The sequence below is a fragment of the Ovis canadensis genome, chromosome 19 (genome assembly GCF_042477335.2).
Source record: "Ovis canadensis isolate MfBH-ARS-UI-01 breed Bighorn chromosome 19, ARS-UI_OviCan_v2, whole genome shotgun sequence".
NCBI classification, from domain to species: Eukaryota; Metazoa; Chordata; class Mammalia; order Artiodactyla; family Bovidae; genus Ovis; species Ovis canadensis.
Window position 1 is genome coordinate 10,224,705 of NC_091263.1, and position 26,079 is coordinate 10,250,783.

Below are 26,079 nucleotides of genomic sequence, written 5' to 3' on the forward strand. Positions count from 1 at the left end.
CCTCGGCTTGAACGTCAAGGCAGTGCAGGGAAAACAGGTTCCACTGGAATGGACTGACACATCTGGGGGACTCTTGGAATGGTGGCATGACCCTGGAGTTCCTCTCGCCTTTCCTGTGGAGAGCGCCTCCTCTTGAGATGCGACGGGAACGCCGGGAATTCTTTCCCTACGAAACAGGGAAAGGATCCCTCATCTCGAGCTAGGAGGCGGAAACGGGGCTCCCCTGGATGTGTGCGGACACCACGTGCTTCCTCTCGAGTGGAGACGGGTATGTCGGGGAACTTCTTGAGTTGCAGCAAGGGTGTGAAGGACCCTTTGGAAGTTCCAGTGTTTAGATGTGATTGGCCTCGAGAAGCCTCAGCGGAAATGGGCCTCATCTCGCCTGGAGGGCAAAACCTCCTGGATTTTCTCGAGTTGCGGCAGGTGCTCTCGACTTACGACGGGGACCTCAGGGACCCGCTCTGGTGGCCTCAGGAAAGGCCAGTCCCCATGCGAGTTCCTCGGGGGCCTCTCGGGATTCCTCTCCCATCGATGCCGGGGCCTAAGACCTTGTGTGGAGTCGGGGCCGGAACCTGAGGATTCCGCTCCAGTGCTGACATGGATCTTGGGGTACTTCTGGAGTCTCCCCAGGGGAGTCAGTCCTCGTCTCGAATGCGGGCATGCACTTGCGCTTTCCTCCAGAGCGGTAGCAGCAGTGTCACGCAGTCCGCCGCGTGGATCAAAGGATCTATGGTTTTCCCTCGAGTCTTTCCCACGAGGCTTTCCCACGAGGCTTTCCCACAGGGCTGTCCCACGTGCACACGTGGTGGGAGTCGATCCTCGGCTTGAACGTCAAGGCAGTGCAGGGAAAACAGGTTCCTCTGGAATGGACTGACACATCTGGGGGACTCTTGGCATGGTGGCATGACCCTGGAGTTCCTCTCGCCTTTCCTGTGGAGAGCGCCTCCTCTTGAGATGCGACGGGAACGCCGGGAATTCTTTCCCTACGAAACAGGGAAAGGATCCCTCATCTCGAGCTAGGAGGCGGAAACGGGGCTCCCCTGGATGTGTGCGGGACACCACGTGCTTCCTCTCGAGTGGAGACGGGTATGTCGGGGAACTTCTTGAGTTGCAGCAAGGGTGTGAAGGACCCTTTGGAAGTTCCAGTGGTTAGATGTGATTGGCCTCGAGAAGCCTCAGCGGAAATGGGCCTCATCTCGCCTGGAGGGCAAAACCTCCTGGATTTTCTCGAGTTGCGGCAGGTGCTCTCGACTTACGACGGGGACCTCAGGGACCCGCTCTGGTGGCCTCAGGAAAGGCCAGTCCCCATGCGAGTTCCTCGGGGGCCTCTCGGGATTCCTCTCCCGTCGATGCCGGGGCCTAAGACCTTGTGTGGATTCGGGGCCGGAACCTGAGGATTCCTCTCCAGTGCTGACATGGATCTTGGGGTACTTCTGGAGTCTCCCCAGGGGAGTCAGTCCTCGTCTCGAATGCGGGCATGCACTTGCGCTTTCCTCCAGAGCGGTAGCAGCAGTGTCACGCAGTCTGCCGCGTGGATCAAAGGATCTATGGTTTTCCCTCGAGACTTTCCCACAAGGCTTTCCCACAGGGCTGTCCCACGTGCACACGTGGTGGGAGTCGATCCTCGGCTTGAACGTCAAGGCAGTGCAGGGAAAACAGGTTCCTCTGGAATGGACTGACACATCTGGGGGACTCTTGGAATGGTGGCACGACCCTGGAGTTCCTCTCGCCTTTCCTGTGGATAGCGCCTCCTCTTGAGATGCGACGGGAACGCCGGGAATTCTTTCCCTACGAAAAAGGGAAAGGATCCCTCATCTCGAGCTAGGAGGCGGAAACGGGGATCCCCTGGATGTGTGCGGGACCTACGTGCTTCCTCTCGAGTGGAGACGGGTATGTCGGGGAACTTCTTGAGTTGCCGCAAGGGTGTGAAGGACCCTTTGGAAGTTCCAGTGGTTAGACGTGATTAGCCTCGAGAAGCCTCAGCGGAAATGGGCCTCATCTCGCCTGGAGGGCAAAACCTCCTGGATTTTCTCGAGTTGCGGCAGGTGCTCTCGACTTACGACGGGGACCTCAGGGACCCGCTCTGGTGGCCTCAGGAAAGGCCAGTCCCCATGCGAGTTCCTCGGGGGCCTCTCGGGATTCCTCTCCCGTCGATGCCGGGGCCTAAGACCTTGTGTGGATTCGGGGCCGGAACCTGAGGATTCCTCTCCAGTGCTGACATGGATCTTGGGGTACTTCTGGAGTCTCCCCAGGGGAGTCAGTCCTCGTCTCGAATGCGGGCATGCACTTGCGCTTTCCTCCAGAGCGGTAGCAGCAGTGTCACGCAGTCCGCCGCGTGGATCAAAGGATCTATGGTTTTCCCTCGAGTCTTTCCCCCGAGGCTTTCCCACGAGGCTTTCCCACAGGGCTGTCCCACGTGCACACGTGGTGGGAGTCGATCCTCGGCTTGAACGTCAAGGCAGTGCAGGGAAAACAGGTTCCTCTGGAACAGACTGACACATCTGGGGGACTCTTGGAATGGTGGCACGACCCTGGAGTTCCTCTCGCCTTTCCTGTGGAGAGCGCCTCCTCTTGAGATGCGACGGGAACGCCGGGAATTCTTTCCCTACGAAACAGGGAAAGGATCCCTCATCTCGAGCTAGGAGGCGGAAACGGGGCTCCCCTGGATGTGTGCGGGACACCACGTGCTTCCTCTCGAGTGCAGACGGGTATGTCGGGGAACTTCTTGAGTTGCAGCAATGGTGTGAAGGACCCTTTGGAAGTTCCAGTGGTTAGACGTGATTGGCCTCGAGAAGCCTCAGCGGAAATGGGCCTCATCTCGCCTGGAGGGCAAAACCTCCTGGATTTTCTCGAGTTGCGGCAGGTGCACTCGACTTACGACGGGGACCTCAGGGACCCGCTCTGGTGGCCTCAGGAAAGGCCAGTCCCCATGCGAGTTCCTCGGGGGCCTCTCGGGATTCCTCTCCCGTCGATGCCGGGGCCTAAGACCTTGTGTGGAGTCGGGGCCGGAACCTGAGGATTCCTCTCCAGTGCTGACATGGATCTTTGGGTACTTCTGGAGTCTCCCCAGGGGAGTCAGTCCTCGTCTCGAATGCGGGCATGCACTTGCGCTTTCCTCCAGAGCGGTAGCAGCAGTGTCACGCAGTCCGCCGCGTGGATCAAAGGATCTATGGTTTTCCCTCGAGTCTTTCCCACGAGGCTTTCCCACGAGGCTTTCCCACAGGGCTGTCCCACGTGCACACGTGGTGGGAGTCGATCCTCGGCTTGAACGTCAAGGCAGTGCAGGGAAAACAGGTTCCTCTGGAATGGACTGACACATCTGGGGGACTCTTGGAATGGTGGCACGACCCTGGAGTTCCTCTCACCTTTCCTGTGGAGAGCGCCTCCTCTTGAGATGCGACTGGAACGCCGGGAATTCTTTCCCTACGAAACAGGGAAAGGATCCCTCATCTCGAGCTAGGAGGCGGAAACGGGGCTCCCCTGGATGTGTGCGGGACCCACGTGCTTCCTCTCGAGTGGAGACAGGTATGTCGGGGAACTTCTTGAGTTGCAGAAAGGGTGTGAAGGACCCTTTGGAACTTCCAGTGGTTAGACGTGATTAGCCTCGAGAAGCCTCAGCGGAAATGGGCCTCATCTCGCCTGGAGGGCAAAACCTCCTGGATTTTCTCGAGTTGCGGCAGGTGCTCTCGACTTACGACGGGGACCTCAGGGACGCGCTCTGGTGGCCTCAGGAAAGGCCAGTCCCCATGCGAGTTCCTCGGGGGCCTCTCGGGATTCCTCTCCCGTCGATGCCAGGGCCTAAGACCTTGTGTGGAGTCGGGGCCGGAACCTGAGGATTCCGCTCCAGTGCTGACATGGATCTTGGGGTACTTCTGGAGTCTCCCCAGGGGAGTCAGTCCTCGTCTCGAATGCGGGCATGCACTTGCGCTTTCCTCCAGAGCGGTAGCAGCAGTGTCACGCAGTCCGCCGCGTGGATCAAAGGATCTATGGTTTTCCCTCGAGTCTTTCCCACGAGGCTTTCCCACGAGGCTTTCCCACAGGGCTGTCCCACGTGCACACGTGGAAGTCGATCCTCGGCTTGAACGTCAAGGCAGTGCAGGGAAAACAGGTTCCTCTGGAATGGACTGACACATCTGGGGGACTCTTGGAATGGTGGCACGACCCTGGAGTTCCTCTCGCCTTTCCTGTGGAGAGCGCCTCCTCTTGAGATGCGACGGGAACGCCGGGAATTCTTTCCCTACGAAACAGGGAAAGGATCCCTCATCTCGAGCTAGGAGGCGGAAACGGGGCTCACCTGGATGTGTGCGGGACCCCACGTGCTTCCTCTCGAGTGGAGACGGGTATGTCGGGGAACTTCTTGAGTTGCAGCAAGGGTGTGAAGGACCCTTTGGAAGTTCCAGTGGTTAGATGTGATTGGCCTCGAGAAGCCTCAGCGGAAATGGGCCTCATCTGGCCTGGAGGGAAAAACCTCCTGGATTTTCTCGAGTTGCGGCAGGTGCTCTCGACTTACGACGGGGACCTCAGGGACCCGCTCTGGTGGCCTCAGGAAAGGCCAGTCCCCATGCGAGTTCCTCGGGGGCCTCTCGGGATTCCTCTCCCGTCGATGCCGGGGCCTAAGACCTTGTGTGGAGTCGGGGCCGGAACCTGAGGATTCCGCTCCAGTGCTGACATGGATCTTGGGGTATTTCTGGAGTCTCCCCAGGGGAGTCAGTCCTCGTCTCGAATGCGGGCATGCACTTGCGCTTTCCTCCAGAGCGGTAGCAGCAGTGTCACGCAGTCCGCCGCGTGGATCAAAGGATCTATGGTTTTCCCTCGAGTCTTTCCCACGAGGCTTTCCCACGAGGCTTTCCCACAGGGCTGTCCCACGTGCACACGTGGTGGGAGTCGATCCTCGGCTTGAACGTCAAGGCAGTGCAGGGAAAACAGGTTCGTCTGGAATGGACTGACTCATCTGGAGGACTCTTTGAATGGTGTCTCGACCCTGGAGTTCCTCTCGCCTTTCCTGTGGAGAGCGCCTCCTCTTGAGATGCGACGGGAACGCCGGGAATTCTTTCCCTACGAAACAGGGAAAGGATCCCTCATCTCGAGCTAGGAGGCGGAAACGGGGCTCCCCTGGATGTGTGCGGGACCCCACGTGCTTCCTCTCGAGTGCAGACAGGTATGTCGGGGAACTTCTTGAGTTGCAGCAATGGTGTGAAGGACCCTTTGGAAGTTCCAGTGGTTAGATGTGATTGGCCTCGAGAAGCCTCAGCGGAAATGGGCCTCATCTGCCTGGAGGGCAAAACCTCCTGGATTTTCTCGAGTTGCGGCAGGTGCTCTCGACTTACGACGGGGACCTCAGGGACCCGCTCTGGTGGCCTCAGGAAAGGCCAGTCCCCATGCGAGTTCCTCGGGGGCCTCTCGGGATTCCTCTCCCGTCGATGCCGGGGCCTAAGACCTTGTGTGGAGTCGGGGCCGGAACCTGAGGATTCCTCTCCAGTGCTGACATGGATCTTGGGGTACTTCTGGAGTCTCCCCAGGGGAGTCAGTCCTCGTCTCGAATGCGGGTATGCACTTGTGCTTTCCTCCAGAGCGGTAGCAGCAGTGTCACGCAGTCCGCCGCGTGGATCAAAGGATGTTTGGTTTTCCCTCGAGTCTTTCCCACGAGGCTTTCCCACGAGGCTTTCCCACAGGGCTGTCCCACGTGCACACGTGGTGGGAGTCGATCCTCGGCTTGAACGTCAAGGCAGTGCAGGGAAAACAGGTTCCTCTGGAACGGACTGACACATCTGGGGGACTCTTGGAATGGTGGCACGACCCTGGAGTTCCTCTCGCCTTTCCTGTGGAGAGCGCCTCCTCTTGAGATGCGACGGGAACCCCGGGAATTCTTTCCCTACGAAAAAGGGAAAGGATCCCTCATCTCGAGCTAGGAGGCGGAAACGGGGCTCCCCTGGATGTGTGCGGGACCCACGTGCTTCCTCTCGAGTGGAGACGGGTATGTCGGGGAACTTCTTGAGTTGCAGCAAGGGTGTGAAGGACCCTTTGGAAGTTCCAGTGGTTAGACGTGATTAGCCTCGAGAAGCCTCAGCGGAAATGGGCCTCATCTCGCCTGGAGGGCAAAACCGCCTGGATTTTCTCGAGTTGCGGCAGGTGCTCTCGACTTACGACGGGGACCTCAGGGACCCGCTCTGGTGGCCTCAGGAAAGGCCAGTCCCCATGCGAGTTCCTCGGGGGCCTCACGGGATTCCTCTCCCGTCGATGCCGGGGCCTAAGACCTTGTGTGGAGTCGGGGCCGGAACCTGAGGATTCCTCTCCAGTGCTGACATGGATCTTTGGGTACTTCTGGAGTCTCCCCAGGGGAGTCAGTCCTCGTCTCGAATGCGGGCATGCACTTGCGCTTTCCTCCAGAGCGGTAGCAGCAGTGTCACGCAGTCCGCCGCGTGGATCAAAGGATCTATGGTTTTCCCTCGAGTCTTTCCCACGAGGCTTTCCCACGAGGCTTTCCCACAGGGCTGTCCCACGTGCACACGTGGTGGGAGTCGATCCTCGGCTTGAACGTCAAGGCAGTGCAGGGAAAACAGGTTCCTCTGGAATGGACTGACACATCTGGGGGACTCTTGGCATGGTGGCATGACCCTGGAGTTCCTCTCGCCTTTCCTGTGGAGAGCGCCTCCTCTTGAGATGCGACGGGAACGCCGGGAATTCTTTCCCTACGAAACAGGGAAAGGATCCCTCATCTCGAGCTAGGAGGCGGAAACGGGGCTCCCCTGGATGTGTGCGGGACACCACGTGCTTCCTCTCGAGTGGAGACGGGTATGTCGGGGAACTTCTTGAGTTGCAGCAAGGGTGTGAAGGACCCTTTGGAAGTTCCAGTGGTTAGATGTGATTGGCCTCGAGAAGCCTCAGCGGAAATGGGCCTCATCTCGCCTGGAGGGCAAAACCTCCTGGATTTTCTCGAGTTGCGGCAGGTGCTCTCGACTTACGACGGGGACCTCAGGGACCCGCTCTGGTGGCCTCAGGAAAGGCCAGTCCCCATGCGAGTTCCTCGGGGGCCTCTCGGGATTCCTCTCCCGTCGATGCCGGGGCCTAAGACCTTGTGTGGATTCGGGGCCGGAACCTGAGGATTCCTCTCCAGTGCTGACATGGATCTTGGGGTACTTCTGGAGTCTCCCCAGGGGAGTCAGTCCTCGTCTCGAATGCGGGCATGCACTTGCGCTTTCCTCCAGAGCGGTAGCAGCAGTGTCACGCAGTCTGCCGCGTGGATCAAAGGATCTATGGTTTTCCCTCGAGACTTTCCCACAAGGCTTTCCCACAGGGCTGTCCCACGTGCACACGTGGTGGGAGTCGATCCTCGGCTTGAACGTCAAGGCAGTGCAGGGAAAACAGGTTCCTCTGGAATGGACTGACACATCTGGGGGACTCTTGGAATGGTGGCACGACCCTGGAGTTCCTCTCGCCTTTCCTGTGGATAGCGCCTCCTCTTGAGATGCGACGGGAACGCCGGGAATTCTTTCCCTACGAAAAAGGGAAAGGATCCCTCATCTCGAGCTAGGAGGCGGAAACGGGGATCCCCTGGATGTGTGCGGGACCTACGTGCTTCCTCTCGAGTGGAGACGGGTATGTCGGGGAACTTCTTGAGTTGCCGCAAGGGTGTGAAGGACCCTTTGGAAGTTCCAGTGGTTAGACGTGATTAGCCTCGAGAAGCCTCAGCGGAAATGGGCCTCATCTCGCCTGGAGGGCAAAACCTCCTGGATTTTCTCGAGTTGCGGCAGGTGCTCTCGACTTACGACGGGGACCTCAGGGACCCGCTCTGGTGGCCTCAGGAAAGGCCAGTCCCCATGCGAGTTCCTCGGGGGCCTCTCGGGATTCCTCTCCCGTCGATGCCGGGGCCTAAGACCTTGTGTGGATTCGGGGCCGGAACCTGAGGATTCCTCTCCAGTGCTGACATGGATCTTGGGGTACTTCTGGAGTCTCCCCAGGGGAGTCAGTCCTCGTCTCGAATGCGGGCATGCACTTGCGCTTTCCTCCAGAGCGGTAGCAGCAGTGTCACGCAGTCCGCCGCGTGGATCAAAGGATCTATGGTTTTCCCTCGAGTCTTTCCCCCGAGGCTTTCCCACGAGGCTTTCCCACAGGGCTGTCCCACGTGCACACGTGGTGGGAGTCGATCCTCGGCTTGAACGTCAAGGCAGTGCAGGGAAAACAGGTTCCTCTGGAACAGACTGACACATCTGGGGGACTCTTGGAATGGTGGCACGACCCTGGAGTTCCTCTCGCCTTTCCTGTGGAGAGCGCCTCCTCTTGAGATGCGACGGGAACGCCGGGAATTCTTTCCCTACGAAACAGGGAAAGGATCCCTCATCTCGAGCTAGGAGGCGGAAACGGGGCTCCCCTGGATGTGTGCGGGACACCACGTGCTTCCTCTCGAGTGCAGACGGGTATGTCGGGGAACTTCTTGAGTTGCAGCAATGGTGTGAAGGACCCTTTGGAAGTTCCAGTGGTTAGACGTGATTGGCCTCGAGAAGCCTCAGCGGAAATGGGCCTCATCTCGCCTGGAGGGCAAAACCTCCTGGATTTTCTCCAGTTGCGGCAGGTGCACTCGACTTACGACGGGGACCTCAGGGACCCGCTCTGGTGGCCTCAGGAAAGGCCAGTCCCCATGCGAGTTCCTCGGGGGCCTCTCGGGATTCCTCTCCCGTCGATGCCGGGGCCTAAGACCTTGTGTGGAGTCGGGGCCGGAACCTGAGGATTCCTCTCCAGTGCTGACATGGATCTTTGGGTACTTCTGGAGTCTCCCCAGGGGAGTCAGTCCTCGTCTCGAATGCGGGCATGCACTTGCGCTTTCCTCCAGAGCGGTAGCAGCAGTGTCACGCAGTCCGCCGCGTGGATCAAAGGATCTATGGTTTTCCCTCGAGTCTTTCCCACGAGGCTTTCCCACGAGGCTTTCCCACAGGGCTGTCCCACGTGCACACGTGGTGGGAGTCGATCCTCGGCTTGAACGTCAAGGCAGTGCAGGGAAAACAGGTTCCTCTGGAATGGACTGACACATCTGGGGGACTCTTGGAATGGTGGCACGACCCTGGAGTTCCTCTCACCTTTCCTGTGGAGAGCGCCTCCTCTTGAGATGCGACTGGAACGCCGGGAATTCTTTCCCTACGAAACAGGGAAAGGATCCCTCATCTCGAGCTAGGAGGCGGAAACGGGGCTCCCCTGGATGTGTGCGGGACCCACGTGCTTCCTCTCGAGTGGAGACAGGTATGTCGGGGAACTTCTTGAGTTGCAGAAAGGGTGTGAAGGACCCTTTGGAACTTCCAGTGGTTAGACGTGATTAGCCTCGAGAAGCCTCAGCGGAAATGGGCCTCATCTCGCCTGGAGGGCAAAACCTCCTGGATTTTCTCGAGTTGCGGCAGGTGCTCTCGACTTACGACGGGGACCTCAGGGACGCGCTCTGGTGGCCTCAGGAAAGGCCAGTCCCCATGCGAGTTCCTCGGGGGCCTCTCGGGATTCCTCTCCCGTCGATGCCAGGGCCTAAGACCTTGTGTGGAGTCGGGGCCGGAACCTGAGGATTCCGCTCCAGTGCTGACATGGATCTTGGGGTACTTCTGGAGTCTCCCCAGGGGAGTCAGTCCTCGTCTCGAATGCGGGCATGCACTTGCGCTTTCCTCCAGAGCGGTAGCAGCAGTGTCACGCAGTCCGCCGCGTGGATCAAAGGATCTATGGTTTTCCCTCGAGTCTTTCCCACGAGGCTTTCCCACGAGGCTTTCCCACAGGGCTGTCCCACGTGCACACGTGGGAGTCGATCCTCGGCTTGAACGTCAAGGCAGTGCAGGGAAAACAGGTTCCTCTGGAATGGACTGACACATCTGGGGGACTCTTGGAATGGTGGCACGACCCTGGAGTTCCTCTCGCCTTTCCTGTGGAGAGCGCCTCCTCTTGAGATGCGACGGGAACGCCGGGAATTCTTTCCCTACGAAACAGGGAAAGGATCCCTCATCTCGAGCTAGGAGGCGGAAACGGGGCTCACCTGGATGTGTGCGGGACCCCACGTGCTTCCTCTCGAGTGGAGACGGGTATGTCGGGGAACTTCTTGAGTTGCAGCAAGGGTGTGAAGGACCCTTTGGAAGTTCCAGTGGTTAGATGTGATTGGCCTCGAGAAGCCTCAGCGGAAATGGGCCTCATCTGGCCTGGAGGGAAAAACCTCCTGGATTTTCTCGAGTTGCGGCAGGTGCTCTCGACTTACGACGGGGACCTCAGGGACCCGCTCTGGTGGCCTCAGGAAAGGCCAGTCCCCATGCGAGTTCCTCGGGGGCCTCTCGGGATTCCTCTCCCGTCGATGCCGGGGCCTAAGACCTTGTGTGGAGTCGGGGCCGGAACCTGAGGATTCCGCTCCAGTGCTGACATGGATCTTGGGGTATTTCTGGAGTCTCCCCAGGGGAGTCAGTCCTCGTCTCGAATGCGGGCATGCACTTGCGCTTTCCTCCAGAGCGGTAGCAGCAGTGTCACGCAGTCCGCCGCGTGGATCAAAGGATCTATGGTTTTCCCTCGAGTCTTTCCCACGAGGCTTTCCCACGAGGCTTTCCCACAGGGCTGTCCCACGTGCACACGTGGTGGGAGTCGATCCTCGGCTTGAACGTCAAGGCAGTGCAGGGAAAACAGGTTCGTCTGGAATGGACTGACTCATCTGGAGGACTCTTTGAATGGTGTCTCGACCCTGGAGTTCCTCTCGCCTTTCCTGTGGAGAGCGCCTCCTCTTGAGATGCGACGGGAACGCCGGGAATTCTTTCCCTACGAAACAGGGAAAGGATCCCTCATCTCGAGCTAGGAGGCGGAAACGGGGCTCCCCTGGATGTGTGCGGGACCCCACGTGCTTCCTCTCGAGTGCAGACAGGTATGTCGGGGAACTTCTTGAGTTGCAGCAATGGTGTGAAGGACCCTTTGGAAGTTCCAGTGGTTAGATGTGATTGGCCTCGAGAAGCCTCAGCGGAAATGGGCCTCATCTGCCTGGAGGGCAAAACCTCCTGGATTTTCTCGAGTTGCGGCAGGTGCTCTCGACTTACGACGGGGACCTCAGGGACCCGCTCTGGTGGCCTCAGGAAAGGCCAGTCCCCATGCGAGTTCCTCGGGGGCCTCTCGGGATTCCTCTCCCGTCGATGCCGGGGCCTAAGACCTTGTGTGGAGTCGGGGCCGGAACCTGAGGATTCCTCTCCAGTGCTGACATGGATCTTGGGGTACTTCTGGAGTCTCCCCAGGGGAGTCAGTCCTCGTCTCGAATGCGGGTATGCACTTGTGCTTTCCTCCAGAGCGGTAGCAGCAGTGTCACGCAGTCCGCCGCGTGGATCAAAGGATGTTTGGTTTTCCCTCGAGTCTTTCCCACGAGGCTTTCCCACGAGGCTTTCCCACAGGGCTGTCCCACGTGCACACGTGGTGGGAGTCGATCCTCGGCTTGAACGTCAAGGCAGTGCAGGGAAAACAGGTTCCTCTGGAACGGACTGACACATCTGGGGGACTCTTGGAATGGTGGCACGACCCTGGAGTTCCTCTCGCCTTTCCTGTGGAGAGCGCCTCCTCTTGAGATGCGACGGGAACCCCGGGAATTCTTTCCCTACGAAAAAGGGAAAGGATCCCTCATCTCGAGCTAGGAGGCGGAAACGGGGCTCCCCTGGATGTGTGCGGGACCCACGTGCTTCCTCTCGAGTGGAGACGGGTATGTCGGGGAACTTCTTGAGTTGCAGCAAGGGTGTGAAGGACCCTTTGGAAGTTCCAGTGGTTAGACGTGATTAGCCTCGAGAAGCCTCAGCGGAAATGGGCCTCATCTCGCCTGGAGGGCAAAACCGCCTGGATTTTCTCGAGTTGCGGCAGGTGCTCTCGACTTACGACGGGGACCTCAGGGACCCGCTCTGGTGGCCTCAGGAAAGGCCAGTCCCCATGCGAGTTCCTCGGGGGCCTCACGGGATTCCTCTCCCGTCGATGCCGGGGCCTAAGACCTTGTGTGGAGTCGGGGCCGGAACCTGAGGATTCCTCTCCAGTGCTGACATGGATCTTTGGGTACTTCTGGAGTCTCCCCAGGGGAGTCAGTCCTCGTCTCGAATGCGGGCATGCACTTGCGCTTTCCTCCAGAGCGGTAGCAGCAGTGTCCCGCAGTCCGCCGCGTGGATCAAAGGATCTATGGTTTTCCCTCGAGTCTTTCCCACGAGGCTTTCCCACGAGGCTTTCCCACAGGGCTGTCCCACGTGCACACGTGGTGGGAGTCGATCCTCGGCTTGAACGTCAAGGCAGTGCAGGGAAAACAGGTTCCTCTGGAATGGACTGACACATCTGGGGGACTCTTGGAATGGTGGCACGACCCTGGAGTTCCTCTCACCTTTCCTGTGGAGAGCGCCTCCTCTTGAGATGCGACTGGAACGCCGGGAATTCTTTCCCTACGAAACAGGGAAAGGATCCCTCATCTCGAGCTAGGAGGCGGAAACGGGGCTCCCCTGGATGTGTGCGGGACCCACGTGCTTCCTCTCGAGTGGAGACGGGTATGTCGGGGAACTTCTTGAGTTGCAGAAAGGGTGTGAAGGACCCTTTGGAACTTCCAGTGGTTAGACGTGATTAGCCTCGAGAAGCCTCAGCGGAAAAGGGCCTCATCTCGCCTGGAGGGCAAAACCTCCTGGATTTTCTCGAGTTGCGGCAGGTGCTCTCGACTTACGACGGGGACCTCAGGGACCCGCTCTGGTGGCCTCAGGAAAGGCCAGTCCCCATGCGAGTTCCTCGGGGGCCTCTCGGGATTCCTCTCCCGTCGATGCCAGGGCCTAAGACCTTGTGTGGAGTCGGGGCCGGAACCTGAGGATTCCGCTCCAGTGCTGACATGGATCTTGGGGTACTTCTGGAGTCTCCCCAGGGGAGTCAGTCCTCGTCTCGAATGCGGGCATGCACTTGCGCTTTCCTCCAGAGCGGTAGCAGCAGTGTCACGCAGTCCGCCGCGTGGATCAAAGGATCTATGGTTTTCCCTCGAGTCTTTCCCACGAGGCTTTCCCACAGGGCTGTCCCACGTGCACACGTGGTGGGAGTCGATCCTCGGCTTGAACGTCAAGGCAGTGCAGGGAAAACAGGTTCCTCTGGAATGGACTGACACATCTGGGGGACTCTTGGAATGGTGGCACGACCCTGGAGTTCCTCTCGCCTTTCCTGTGGAGAGCGCCTCCTCTTGAGATGCGACGGGAACGCCGGGAATTCTTTCCCTACGAAACAGGGAAAGGATCCCTCATCTCGAGCTAGGAGGCGGAAACGGGGCTCCCCTGGATGTGTGCGGGACCCCACGTGCTTCCTCTCGAGTGGAGACGGGTATGTCGGGGAACTTCTTGAGTTGCAGCAAGGGTGTGAAGGACCCTTTGGAAGTTCCAGTGGTTAGATGTGATTGGCCTCGAGAAGCCTCAGCGGAAATGGGCCTCATCTCGCCTGGAGGGAAAAACCTCCTGGATTTTCTCGAGTTGCGGCAGGTGCTCTCGACTTACGACGGGGACCTCAGGGACCCGCTCTGGTGGCCTCAGGAAAGGCCAGTCCCCATGCGAGTTCCTCGGGGGCCTCTCGGGATTCCTCTCCCGTCGATGCCGGGGCCTAAGACCTTGTGTGGAGTCGGGGCCGGAACCTGAGGATTCCGCTCCAGTGCTGACATGGATCTTGGGGTATTTCTGGAGTCTCCCCAGGGGAGTCAGTCCTCGTCTCGAATGCGGGCATGCACTTGCGCTTTCCTCCAGAGCGGTAGCAGCAGTGTCACGCAGTCCGCCGCGTGGATCAAAGGATCTATGGTTTTCCCTCGAGTCTTTCCCACGAGGCTTTCCCAGGAGGCTTTCCCACAGGGCTGTCCCACGTGCACACGTGGTGGGAGTCGATCCTCGGCTTGAACGTCAAGGCAGTGCAGGGAAAACAGGTTCGTCTGGAATGGACTGACTCATCTGGGGGACTCTTGGAATGGTGTCTCGACCCTGGAGTTCCTCTCGCCTTTCCTGTGGAGAGCGCCTCCTCTTGAGATGCGACGGGAACGCCGGGAATTCTTTCCCTACTAAACAGGGAAAGGATCCCTCATCTCGAGCTAGGAGGCGGAAACGGGGCTATCCTGGATGTGTGCGGGACCCCACGTGCTTCCTCTCGAGTGGAGACAGGTATGTCGGGGAACTTCTTGAGTTGCAGCAATGGTGTGAAGGACCCTTTGGAAGTTCCAGTGGTTAGATGTGATTGGCCTCGAGAAGCCTCAGCGGAAATGGGCCTCATCTGCCTGGAGGGCAAAACCTCCTGGATTTTCTCGAGTTGCGGCAGGTGCTCTCGACTTACGACGGGGACCTCAGGGACCCGCTCTGGTGGCCTCAGGAAAGGCCAGTCCCCATGCGAGTTCCTCGGGGGCCTCTCGGGATTCCTCTCCCGTCGATGCCGGGGCCTAAGACCTTGTGTGGAGTCGGGGCCGGAACCTGAGGATTCCTCTCCAGTGCTGACATGGATCTTGGGGTACTTCTGGAGTCTCCCCAGGGGAGTCAGTCCTCGTCTCGAATGCGGGTATGCACTTGTGCTTTCCTCCAGAGCGGTAGCAGCAGTGTCACGCAGTCCGCCGCGTGGATCAAAGGATGTTTGGTTTTCCCTCGAGTCTTTCCCACGAGGCTTTCCCACGAGGCTTTCCCACAGGGCTGTCCCACGTGCACACGTGGTGGGAGTCGATCCTCGGCTTGAACGTCAAGGCAGTGCAGGGAAAACAGGTTCCTCTGGAACGGACTGACACATCTGGGGGACTCTTGGAATGGTGGCACGACCCTGGAGTTCCTCTCGCCTTTCCTGTGGAGAGCGCCTCCTCTTGAGATGCGACGGGAACCCCGGGAATTCTTTCCCTACGAAAAAGGGAAAGGATCCCTCATCTCGAGCTAGGAGGCGGAAACGGGGCTCCCCTGGATGTGTGCGGGACCCCACGTGCTTCCTCTCGAGTGGAGACGGGTATGTCGGGGAACTTCTTGAGTTGCAGCAAGGGTGTGAAGGACCCTTTGGAAGTTCCAGTGGTTAGACGTGATTAGCCTCGAGAAGCCTCAGTGGAAATGGGCCTCATCTCGCCTGGAGGGCAAAACCTCCTGGATTTTCTCGAGTTGCGGCAGGTGCTCTCGACTTACGACGGGGACCTCAGGGACCCGCTCTGGTGGCCTCAGGAAAGGCCAGTCCCCTTGCGAGTTCCTCGGGGGCCTCTCGGGATTCCTCTCCCGTCGATGCCGGGGCCTAAGACCTTGTGTGGAGTCGGGGCCGGAACCTGAGGATTCCTCTCCAGTGCTGACATGGATCTTGGGGTACTTCTGGAGTCTCCCCAGGGGAGTCAGTCCTCGTCTCGAATGCGGGCATGCATTGAGCTTTCCTCCAGAGCGGTAGCAGCAGTGTCACGCAGTCCGCCGCGTGGATCAAAGGATCTATGGTTTTCCCTCGAGTCTTTCCCACGAGGCTTTCCCACGAGGCTTTCCCACAGGGCTGTCGCACGTGCACACGTGGTGGGAGTCGATCCTCGGCTTGAACGTCAAGGCAGTGCAGGGAAAACAGGTTCCTCTGGAATGGACTGACACATCTGGGGGACTCTTGGAATGGTGGCACGACCCTGGAGTTCCTCTCGCCTTTCCGGTGGAGAGCGCCTCCTCTTGAGATGCGACGGGAACGCCGGGAATTCTTTCCCTACGAAACAGGGAAATGATCCCTCATCTCGAGCTAGGAAGCGGAAACGGGGCTCCGCTGGATGTGTGCGGGACCCACGTGCTTCCTCTCGAGTGGAGACGGGTATGTCGGGGAACTTCTTGAGTTGCAGCAAGGGTGTGAAGGACCCTTTGGAAGTTCCAGTGGTTAGACGTGATTAGCCTCGAGAAGCCTCAGCGGAAATGGGCCTCATCTCGCCTGGAGGGCAAAACCGCCTGGATTTTCTCGAGTTGCGGCAGGTGCTCTCGACTTACGACGGGGACCTCAGGGACCCGCTCTGGTGGCCTCAGGAAAGGCCAGTCCCCATGCGAGTTCCTCGGGGGCCTCTCGGGATTCCTCTCCCGTCGATGCCGGGGCCTAAGACCTTGTGTGGAGTCGGCGCCGGAACCTGAGGATTCCTCTCCAGTGCTGACATGGATCTTGGGGTACTTCTGGAGTCTCCCCAGGGGAGTCAGTCCTCGTCTCGAATGCGGGCATGCACTTGCGCTTTCCTCCAGAGCGGTAGCAGCAGTGTCACGCAGTCCGCCGCGTGGATCAAAGGATCTATGTTTTTCCCTTGAGTCTTTCCCACGAGGCTCTCCCACGAGGCTTTCCCACAGGGCTGTCCCACGTGCACACGTGGTGGGAGTCGATCCTCGGCTTGAACGTCAAGGCAGTTCAGGGAAAACAGGTTCCTCTGGAATGGACTGACACATCTGGGGGACTCTTGGAATGGTGTCACGACCCTGGAGTTCCTCTCGCCTTTCCTGTGGAGAGCGCCTCCTCTTGAGATGCGACGGGAACGCCGGGAATTCTTTCCCTACGAAAAAGGGAAGGATCCCTCATCTCGTGCTTGGAGGCGGAAACGGGGCTCCCCTGGATGTGTGAGGGACCCCACGTGTTTCCTCTCGAGTGGAGACGGGTATGTCGGGGAACTTCTTGAGTTGCAGCAAGGGTGTGAAGGACCCTTTGGAAGTTCCAGTGGTTTGATGTGATTGGCCTCGAGAAGCCTCAGTGGAAATGGGCCTCATCTCGCCTGGAGGGCAAAACCTCCTGGATTTTCTCGAGTTGCGGCAGGTGCTCTCGACCTACGACGGGGACCTCAGGGACCCGCTCTGGTGGCCTCAGGAAAGGCCAGTTCCCATGCGAGTTCCTCGGGGGCCTCTCGGGATTCCTCTCCCGTCGATGCCGTGGCCTAAGACCTTGTGTGGAGTCGGGCCCGGAACCTGTGGATTCCTCTCCAGCGTTGACATGGAACTTGGGGTACTTCTGGAGTCTCCCCAGGGGAGTCAGTCCTTGTCTCGAATGCGGGCATGCACTTGCGCTTTCCTCAAGAGTGGTAGCAGCAGTGTCACGCAGTCCACCGCGTGGATCAAAGGATCTATGGTTTTCCCTCGAGTCTTTCCCACGAGGCTTTCCCACGAGGCTTTCCCACAGGGCTGTCCCACGTGCACACGTGGTGGGAGTCGATCCTCGGCTTGAACGTCAAGGCAGTGCAGGGAAAACAGGTTCCTCTGGAATGGACTGACACATCTGGGGGACTCTTGGAATGGTGGCACGACCCTTCAGTTCCTCTCGCCTTTCCTGTGGAGAGCACCTCCTCTTGAGATGCGACGGGAACGCCGGAATTCTTTCCCTACGAAACAGGGAAAGGATCCCTCATCTCGAGCTAGGAGGCGGAAACGGGGCTCCCCTGGATGTATGCGGGACCCACGTGATTCCTCTCGATTGGAGACGAGTATGTCGGGGAACTTCTTGAGTTGCCGCAAGGGTGTGAAGGACCCTTTGGAAGTTCCAGTGGTTAGATGTGATTAGCCTCGAGAAGCCTCAGCGGAAATGGGCCTCATCTCGCCTGGAGGGCAAAACCTCCTGGATTTTCTCGAGTTGCGGCAGGTGCTCTCGACTTACGACGGGGACCTCAGGGACCCGCTCTGGTGGCCTCAGGAAAGGCCAGTCCCCATGCGAGTTTCTCGGGGGCCTCTCGGGATTCCTCTCCCGTCGATGCCGGGGCCTAAGACCTTGTGTGGAGTCGGGGCCGGAACCTGAGGATTCCTCTCCAGTGCTGACATGGATCTTGGGGTACTTCTGGAGTCTCCCCAGGGGAGTCAGTCCTCGTCTCGAATGCGGGCATGCACTTGCGCTTTCCTCCAGAGCGGTAGCAGCAGTGTCACGCAGTCCGCCGCGTGGATCAAAGGATCTATGGTTTTCCCTCGAGTCTTTCCCACGAGGCTTTCCCACGAGGCTTTCCCACAGGGATGTCCCACGTGCACACGTGGTGGGAGTCGATCCTCGGCTTGAACGTCAAGGCAGTGCAGGGAAAACAGGTTCCTCTGGAATGGACTGACACATCTGGGGGACTCTTGGAATGGTGGCCCGACCCTGGAGTTCCTCTCGCCTTTCCTGTGGAGAGCGCCTCCTCTTGAGATGCGACAGGAACGCCGGGAATTCTTTCCCTACGAAACAGGGAAAGGATCCCTCATCTCGAGCTAGGAGGCGGAAACGGGGCTCCCCTGGATGTGTGCGGGACACCACGTGCTTCCTCTCGAGTGGAGACGGGTATGTCGGGGAACTTCTTGAGTTGCAGCAATGGTGTGAAGGACCCTTTGGAAGTTCCAGTGGTTAGATGTGATTGGCCTCGAGAAGCCTCAGCGGAAATGGGCCTCATCTCGCCTGGAGGGCAAAACCTCCTGGATTTTCTCGAGTTGCGGCAGGTGCTCTCGACTTACGACGGGGACCTCAGGGACCCGCTCTGGTTTCCTCAGGAAAGGCCAGTCCCCATGCGAGTTCCTCGGGGGCCTCTCGGATTCCTCTCCCGTCGATGCCGGGGCCTAAGACCTTGTGTGGAGTCGGGGCCGGAACCTGAGGATTCCTCTCCAGTGCTGACATGGATCTTGGGGTACTTCTGGAGTCTCCCCAGGGGAGTCAGTCCTCGTCTCGAATGCGGGCATGCACTTGCGCTTTCCTCCAGAGCGGTAGCAGCAGTGTCACGCAGTCCACCGCGTGGATCAAAGGATCTAAGGTTTTCCCTCGAGTCTTTCCCACGAGGCTTTCCCACAAGGCTGTCCCACGTGCACACGTGGTGGGAGTCGATCCTCGGCTTGAACGTCAAGGCAGTGCAGGGAAAACAGATTCCTCTGGAATGGACTGACCCATCTGGGGGACTCTTGGCATGGTGGCATGACCCTGGAGTTCCTCTCGCCTTTCCTGTGGAGAGCGCCTCCTCTTGAGATGCGACGGGAACGCCGGGAATTCTTTCCCTACGAAACAGGGAAAGGATCCCTCATCTCGAGCTAGGAGGCGGAAACGGGGCTCCCCTGGATGTGTGCTGGACACCACGAGCTTCCTCTCGAGTGGAGACGGGTATGTCGGGGAACTTCTTGAGTTGCAGCAAGGGTGTGAAGGACCCTTTGGAAGTTCCAGTGGTTAGACGTGATTGGCCTCGAGAAGCCTCAGCGGAAATGGGCCTCATCTCGCCTGGAGGGCAAAACCTCCTGGATTTTCTCGTGTTGCGGCAGGTGCTCTCGACTTACGACGGGGACCTCAGGGACCCGCTCTGGTGGCCTCAGGAAAGGCCAGTCCCCATGCGAGTTCCTCGGGGGCCTCTCGGGATTCCTCTCCCGTCGATGCCGGGGCCTAAGACCTTGTGTGGAGTCGGGGCCGGAACCTGAGGATTCCTCTCCAGTGCTGACATGGATCTTGGGGTACTTCTGGAGTCTCCCCAGGGGAGTCAGTAGTCGTCTCGAATGCGGGCATGCACTTGCGCTTTCCTCCAGAGCGGTAGCAGCAGTGTCACGCAGTCCGCCGCGTGAATCAAAGGATCTATGGTTTTCCCTCGAGTCTTTCCCACGAGGCTTTCCCACGAGGCTTTCCCACAGGGCTGTCCCACGTGCACACGTGGTGGGAGCCGATCCTCGGCTTGAACGTCAAGGCAGTGCAGGGAAAACAGGTTCCACTGGAATGGACTGACACATCTGGGGGACTCTTGGAATGGTGGCATGACCCTGGAGTTCCTCTCGCCTTTCCTGTAGAGAGCGCCTCCTCTTGAGATGCGACGGGAACGCCGGGAATTCTTTCCCTACGAAACAGGGAAAGGATCCCTCATCTCGAGCTAGGAGGCGGAAACGGGGCTCCCCTGGATGTGTGCGGGACACCACGTGCTTCCTCTCGAGTGGAGACGGGTATGTCAGGGAACTTCTTGAGTTGCAGCAAGGGTGTGAAGGACCCTTTGGAAGTTCCAGTGGTTAGACGTGATTAGCCTCGAGAAGGCTCAGCGGAAATGGGCCTCATCTCGCCTGGAGGGCAAAACCTCCTGGATTTTCTCGAGTTGCGGCAGGTGCTCTCGACTTACGACGGGGACCTCAGGGACCCGCTCTGGTGGCCTCAGGAAAGGCCAGTCCCCATGCGAGTTCCTCGGGGGCCTCTCGGGATTCCTCTCCCGTCGATGCTGGGGCCTAAGACCTTGTGTGGAGTCGGGGCCGGAACCTGAGGATTCCTCTCCAGTGCTGACATGGATCTTGGGGTACGTCTGGAGTCTCCCCAGGGGAGTCAGTCCTCGTCTCGAATGCGGGCATGCACTTGCGCTTTCCTCCAGAGCGGTAGCAGCAGTGTCACGCAGTCCGCCGCGTGGATCAAAGGATCTATGGTTTTCCCTCGAGTCTTTCCCACGAGGCTTTCCCACGAGGCTTTCCCACAGGGCTGTCCCACGTGCACACGTGGTGGGAGTCGATCCTCGGCTTGAACGTCAAGGCAGTGCAGGGAAAACAGGTTCCTCTGGAATGGACTGACACATCTGGGGGACTCTTGGAATGGTGGCACGACCCTGGAGTTCCTCTCGCCTTTCCTGTGGAGAGCGCCTCCTCTTGAGATGCGACGGGAACGCCGGGAATTCTTTCCCTACGAAACAGGGAAATGATCCCTCATCTCGAGCTAGGAAGCGGAAACGGGGCTCCCCTGGATGTGTGCGGGACCCACGTGCTTCCTCTCGAGTGGACACGGGTATGTCGGGGAACTTCTTGAGTTGCAGCAAGGGTGTGAAGGACCCTTTGGAAGTTCCAGTGGTTAGACGTGATTGGCCTCGAGAAGCCTCAGCGGAAATGGGCCTCATCTCGCCTGGAGGGCAAAACCTCCTGGATTTTCTCGAGTTGCGGCAGGTGCTCTCGACTTACGACGGGGACCTCAGGGACCCGCTCTGGTGGCCTCAGGAAAGGCCAGTCCCCATGCGAGTTCCTCGGGGGCCTCTCGGGATTCCTCTCCCGTCGATGCTGGGGCCTAAGACCTTGTGTGGAGTCGGGGCCGGAACCTGAGGATTCCTCTCCAGTGCTGACATGGATCTTGGGGTACGTCTGGAGTCTCCCCAGGGGAGTCAGTCCTCGTCTCGAATGCGGGCATGCACTTGCGCTTTCCTCCAGAGCGGTAGCAGCAGTGTCACGCAGTCCGCCGCGTGGATCAAAGGATCTATGGTTTTCCCTCGAGTCTTTCCCACGAGGCTTTCCCACGAGGCTTTCCCACAGGGCTGTCCCACGTGCACACGTGGTGGGAGTCGATCCTCGGCTTGAACGTCAAGGCAGTGCAGGGAAAACAGGTTCCTCTGGAATGGACTGACACATCTGGGGGACTCTTGGAATGGTGGCACGACCCTGGAGTTCCTCTCGCCTTTCCTGTGGAGAGCGCCTCCTCTTGAGATGCGACGGGAACGCCGGGAATTCTTTCCCTACGAAACAGGGAAATGATCCCTCATCTCGAGCTAGGAAGCGGAAACGGGGCTCCCCTGGATGTGTGCGGGACCCACGTGCTTCCTCTCGAGTGGACACGGGTATGTCGGGGAACTTCTTGAGTTGCAGCAAGGGTGTGAAGGACCCTTTGGAAGTTCCAGTGGTTAGACGTGATTGGCCTCGAGAAGCCTCAGCGGAAATGGGCCTCATCTCGCCTGGAGGGCAAAACCTCCTGGATTTTCTCGTGTTGCGGCAGGTGCTCTCGACTTACGACGGGGACCTCAGGGACCCGCTCTGGTGGCCTCAGGAAAGGCCAGTCCCCATGCGAGTTCCTCGGGGGCCTCTCGGGATTCCTCTCCCGTCGATGCCGGGGCCTAAGACCTTGTGTGCAGTCGGGGCCGGAACCTGAGGATTCCTCTCCAGTGCTGACATGGATCTTGGGGTACTTCTGGAGTCTCCCCAGGGGAGTCAGTCCTCGTCTCGAATGCGGGCATGCACTTGCGCTTTCCTCCAGAGCGGTAGCAGCAGTGTCACGCAGTCCGCCGCGTGGATCAAAGGATCTATGGTTTTCCCTCGAGTCTTTCCCACGAGGCTTTCCCACGAGGCTTTCCCACAGGGCTGTCCCACGTGCACACGTGGTGGGAGTCGATCCTCGGCTTGAACGTCAAGGCAGTGCAGGGAAAACAGGTTCCACTGGAATGGACTGACACATCTGGGGGACTCTTGGAATGGTGGCATGACCCTGGAGTTCCTCTCGCCTTTCCTGTGGAGAGCGCCTCCTCTTGAGATGCGACGGGAACGCCGGGAATTCTTTCCCTACGAAACAGGGAAAGGATCCCTCATCTCGAGCTAGGAGGCGGAAACGGGGCTCCCCTGGATGTGTGCGGGACACCACGTGCTTCCTCTCGAGTGGAGACGGGTCTGTCGGGGAACTTCTTGAGTTGCAGCAAGGGTGTGAAGGACCCTTTCTAAGTTCCAGTGGTTAGATGTGATTGGCCTCGAGAAGCCTCAGCGGAAATGGGCCTCACCTCGCCTGGAGGGCAAAACTTCCTGGATTTTCTCGAGTTGCGGCAGGTGCTCTCGACTTACGACGGGGACCTCAGGGAACCGTTCTGGTGGCCTCAGGAAAGGCCAGTCCCCATGCGAGTTCCTGAGGGGCCTCTCGGGATTCCTCTCCCGTCGATGCCAGGGCCTAAGACCTTGTGTGGAGTTGGGGCCGGAACCTGAGGATTCCTCTCCAGTGCTGACATGGATCTTGGGGTACTTCTGGAGTCTCCCCAGGGGAGTCAGTCCTCGTCTCGAATGCAGGCATGCACTTGCGCTTTCCTCCAGAGCGGTAGCAGCAGTGTCACGCAGTCCGCCGCGTGGATCAAAGGATCTATGGTTTTCCCTCGAGTCTTTCCCACGAGGCTTTCCCACGAGGCTTTCCCACAGGGCTGTCCCACGTGAACACGTGGTGGGAGTCGATCCTAGGCTTGAACGTCAAGGCAGTGCAGGGAAAACAGGTTCCTCTGGAATGGACTGACACATCTGGGGGACTCTTGGAATGGTGGCACGACCCTGGAGTTCCTCTCGCCTTTCCTGTGGAGAGCCCCTCCTCTTGAGATGCGACGGGAACGCCGGGAATTCTTTCCATACGAAACAGGTAAAGGATCCCTCATCTCTAGCTAGGAGGCGGAAACGGGGCTCCCCTGGATGTGTGCGGGACACCACGTGCTTCCTCTCGAGTGGAGACGGGTATGTCGGGGAACTTCTTGAGTTGCAGCAAGGGTGTGAAGGACCCTTTGGAAGTTCCAGTGGTTAGATGTGATTGGCCTCGAGAAGCCTCAGCGGAAATGGGCCTCATCTCGCCTGGAGGGCAAAACCTCCTGGATTTTCTCGAGTTGCGGCAGGTGCTCTCGACTTACGACGGGGACCTCAGGGACCCGCTCTGGTGGCCTCAGGAAAGGCCAGTCCCCATGCGAGTTCCTCGGGGGCCTCTCGGGATTCCTCTCCCGTCGATGCCGGGGCCTAAGACCTTGTGTGGAGTCGGGGCCGGAACCTGAGGATTCCTCTCCAGTGCTGACATGGATCTTGGGGTACTTCTGGAGTCTCCCCAGGGGAGTCAGTCCTCGTGTCGAATGCGGGCATGCACTAGCGCTTTCCTCCAGAGCGGTAGCAGCAGTGTCACGCAGTCCGCCGCGTGGATCAAAGGATCTATGGTTTTCCCTCGAGTCTTTCCCACGAGGCTTTCCCACGAGGCTTTCACACAGGGCTGTCCGACGTGCACACGTGGTGGGAGTCGATCCTCGGCTTGAACGTCAAGGCAGTGCAGGGAAAACAGGTTCCTCTGGATTGGACTGACACATCTGGGGGACTCTTGGAATGGTGGCACGACCCTGGAGTTCCTCTCGCCTTTCCTGTGGAGAGCGCCTCCTCTTGAGATGCGACGGGAACGCCGGGAATTCTTTCCCTACGAAACAGGGAAAGGATCCCTCATCTCGAGCTAGGAGGCGGAAACGGGGCTCCCCTGGATGTGTGCGGGACAACACGTGCTTCCTCTCGAGTGGAGACGGGTATGTCGGGGAACTTCTTGAGTTGCAGCAAGGGTGTGAAGGACCCTTTGGAAGTTCCAGTGGTTAGATGTGATTGGCCTCGAGAAGCCTCAGCGGAAATGGGCCTCATCTCGCCTGGAGGGCAAAACCTCCTGGATTTTCTCGAGTTGCGGCAGGTGCTCTCGACTTACGACGGGGACCTCAGGGAACCGCTCTGGTGGCCTCAGGAAAGGCCAGTCCCCATGCGAGTTCCTCGGGGGCCTCTCGGGATTCCTCTCCCTTCGATGCCGGGGCCTAAGACCTTGTGTGGAGTTGGGGCCGGAACCTGAGGATTCCTCTCCAGTGCTGACATGGATCTTGGGGTACTTCTGGAGTCTCCCCAGGGGAGTCAGTCCTCGTCTCGAATGCGGGCATGCACTTGCGCTTTCCTCCATAGCGGTAGCAGCAGTGTCTCGCAGTCCACCGCGTGGATCAAAGGATCTAAGGTTTTCCCTCGAGTCTTTCCCACGAGGCTTTCCCACAAGGCTGTCCCACGTGCACACGTGGTGGGAGTCGATCCTCGGCTTGAACGTCAAGGCAGTGCAGGGAAAACAGGTTCCTCTGGAATGGACTGACACATCTGGGGGACTCTTGGCATGGTGGCATGACCCTGGAGTTCCTCTCGCCTTTCCTGTGGAGAGCGCCTCCTCTTGAGATGCGACGGGAACGCCGGGAATTCTTTCCCTACGAAACAGGGAAAGGATCCCTCATCTCGAGCTAGGAGGCGGAAACGGGGCTCCCCTGGATGTGTGCTGGACACCACGTGCTTCCTCTCGAGTGGAGACGGGTATGTCGGGGAACTTCTTGAGTTGCAGCAAGGGTGTGAAGGACCCTTTGGAAGTTCCAGTGGTTAGACGTGATTGGCCTCGAGAAGCCTCAGCGGAAATGGGCCTCATCTCGCCTGGAGGGCAAAACCTCCTGGATTTTCTCGTGTTGCGGCAGGTGCTCTCGACTTACGACGGGGACCTCAGGGACCCGCTCTGGTGGCCTCAGGAAAGGCCAGTCCCCATGCGAGTTCCTCGGGGGCCTCTCGGGATTCCTCTCCCGTCGATGCCGGGGCCTAAGACCTTGTGTGGAGTCGGGGCCGGAACCTGAGGATTCCTCTCCAGTGCTGACATGGATCTTGGGGTACTTCTGGAGTCTCCCCAGGGGAGTCAGTCCTCGTCTCGAATGCGGGCATGCACTTGCGCTTTCCTCCAGAGCGGTAGCAGCAGTGTCACGCAGTCCGCCGCGTGGATCAAAGGATCTATGGTTTTCCCTCGAGTCTTTCCCACGAGGCTTTCCCACGAGGCTTTCCCACAGGGCTGTCCCACGTGCACACGTGGTGGGAGTCGATCCTCGGCTTGAACGTCAAGGCAGTGCAGGGAAAACAGGTTCCACTGGAATGGACTGACACATCTGGGGGACTCTTGGAATGGTGGCATGACCCTGGAGTTCCTCTCGCCTTTCCTGTGGAGAGCGCCTCCTCTTGAGATGCGACGGGAACGCCGGGAATTCTTTCCCTACGAAACAGGGAAAGGATCCCTCATCTCGAGCTAGGAGGCAGAAACGGGGCTCCCCTGGATGTGTGCGGGACACCACGTGCTTCCTCTCGAGTGGAGACGGGTATGTCGGGGAACTTCTTGAGTTGCAGCAAGGGTGTGAAGGACCCTTTCTAAGTTCCAGTGGTTAGATGTGATTGGCCTCGAGAAACCTCAGCGGAAATGGGCCTCACCTCGCCTGGAGGGCAAAACCTCCTGGATTTTCTCGAGTTGCGGCAGGTGCTCTCGACTTACGACGGGGACCTCAGGGAACCGCTCTGGTGGCCTCAGGAAAGGCCAGTCCCCATGCGAGTTCCTGAGGGGCCTCTCGGGATTCCTCTCCCGTCGATGCCAGGGCCTAAGACCTTGTGTGGGGTTGGGGCCGGAACCTGAGGATTCCTCTCCAGTGCTGACATGGATCTTGGGGTACTTCTGGAGTCTCCCCAGGGGAGTCACTCCTCGTCTCGAATGCAGGCATGCACTTGCGCTTTCCTCCAGAGCGGTAGCAGCAGTGTCACGCAGTCCGCCGCGTGGATCAAAGGATCTATGGTTTTCCCTCGAGTCTTTCCCACGAGGCTTTCCCACGAGGCTTTCCCACAGGGCTGTCCCACGTGAACACGTGGTGGG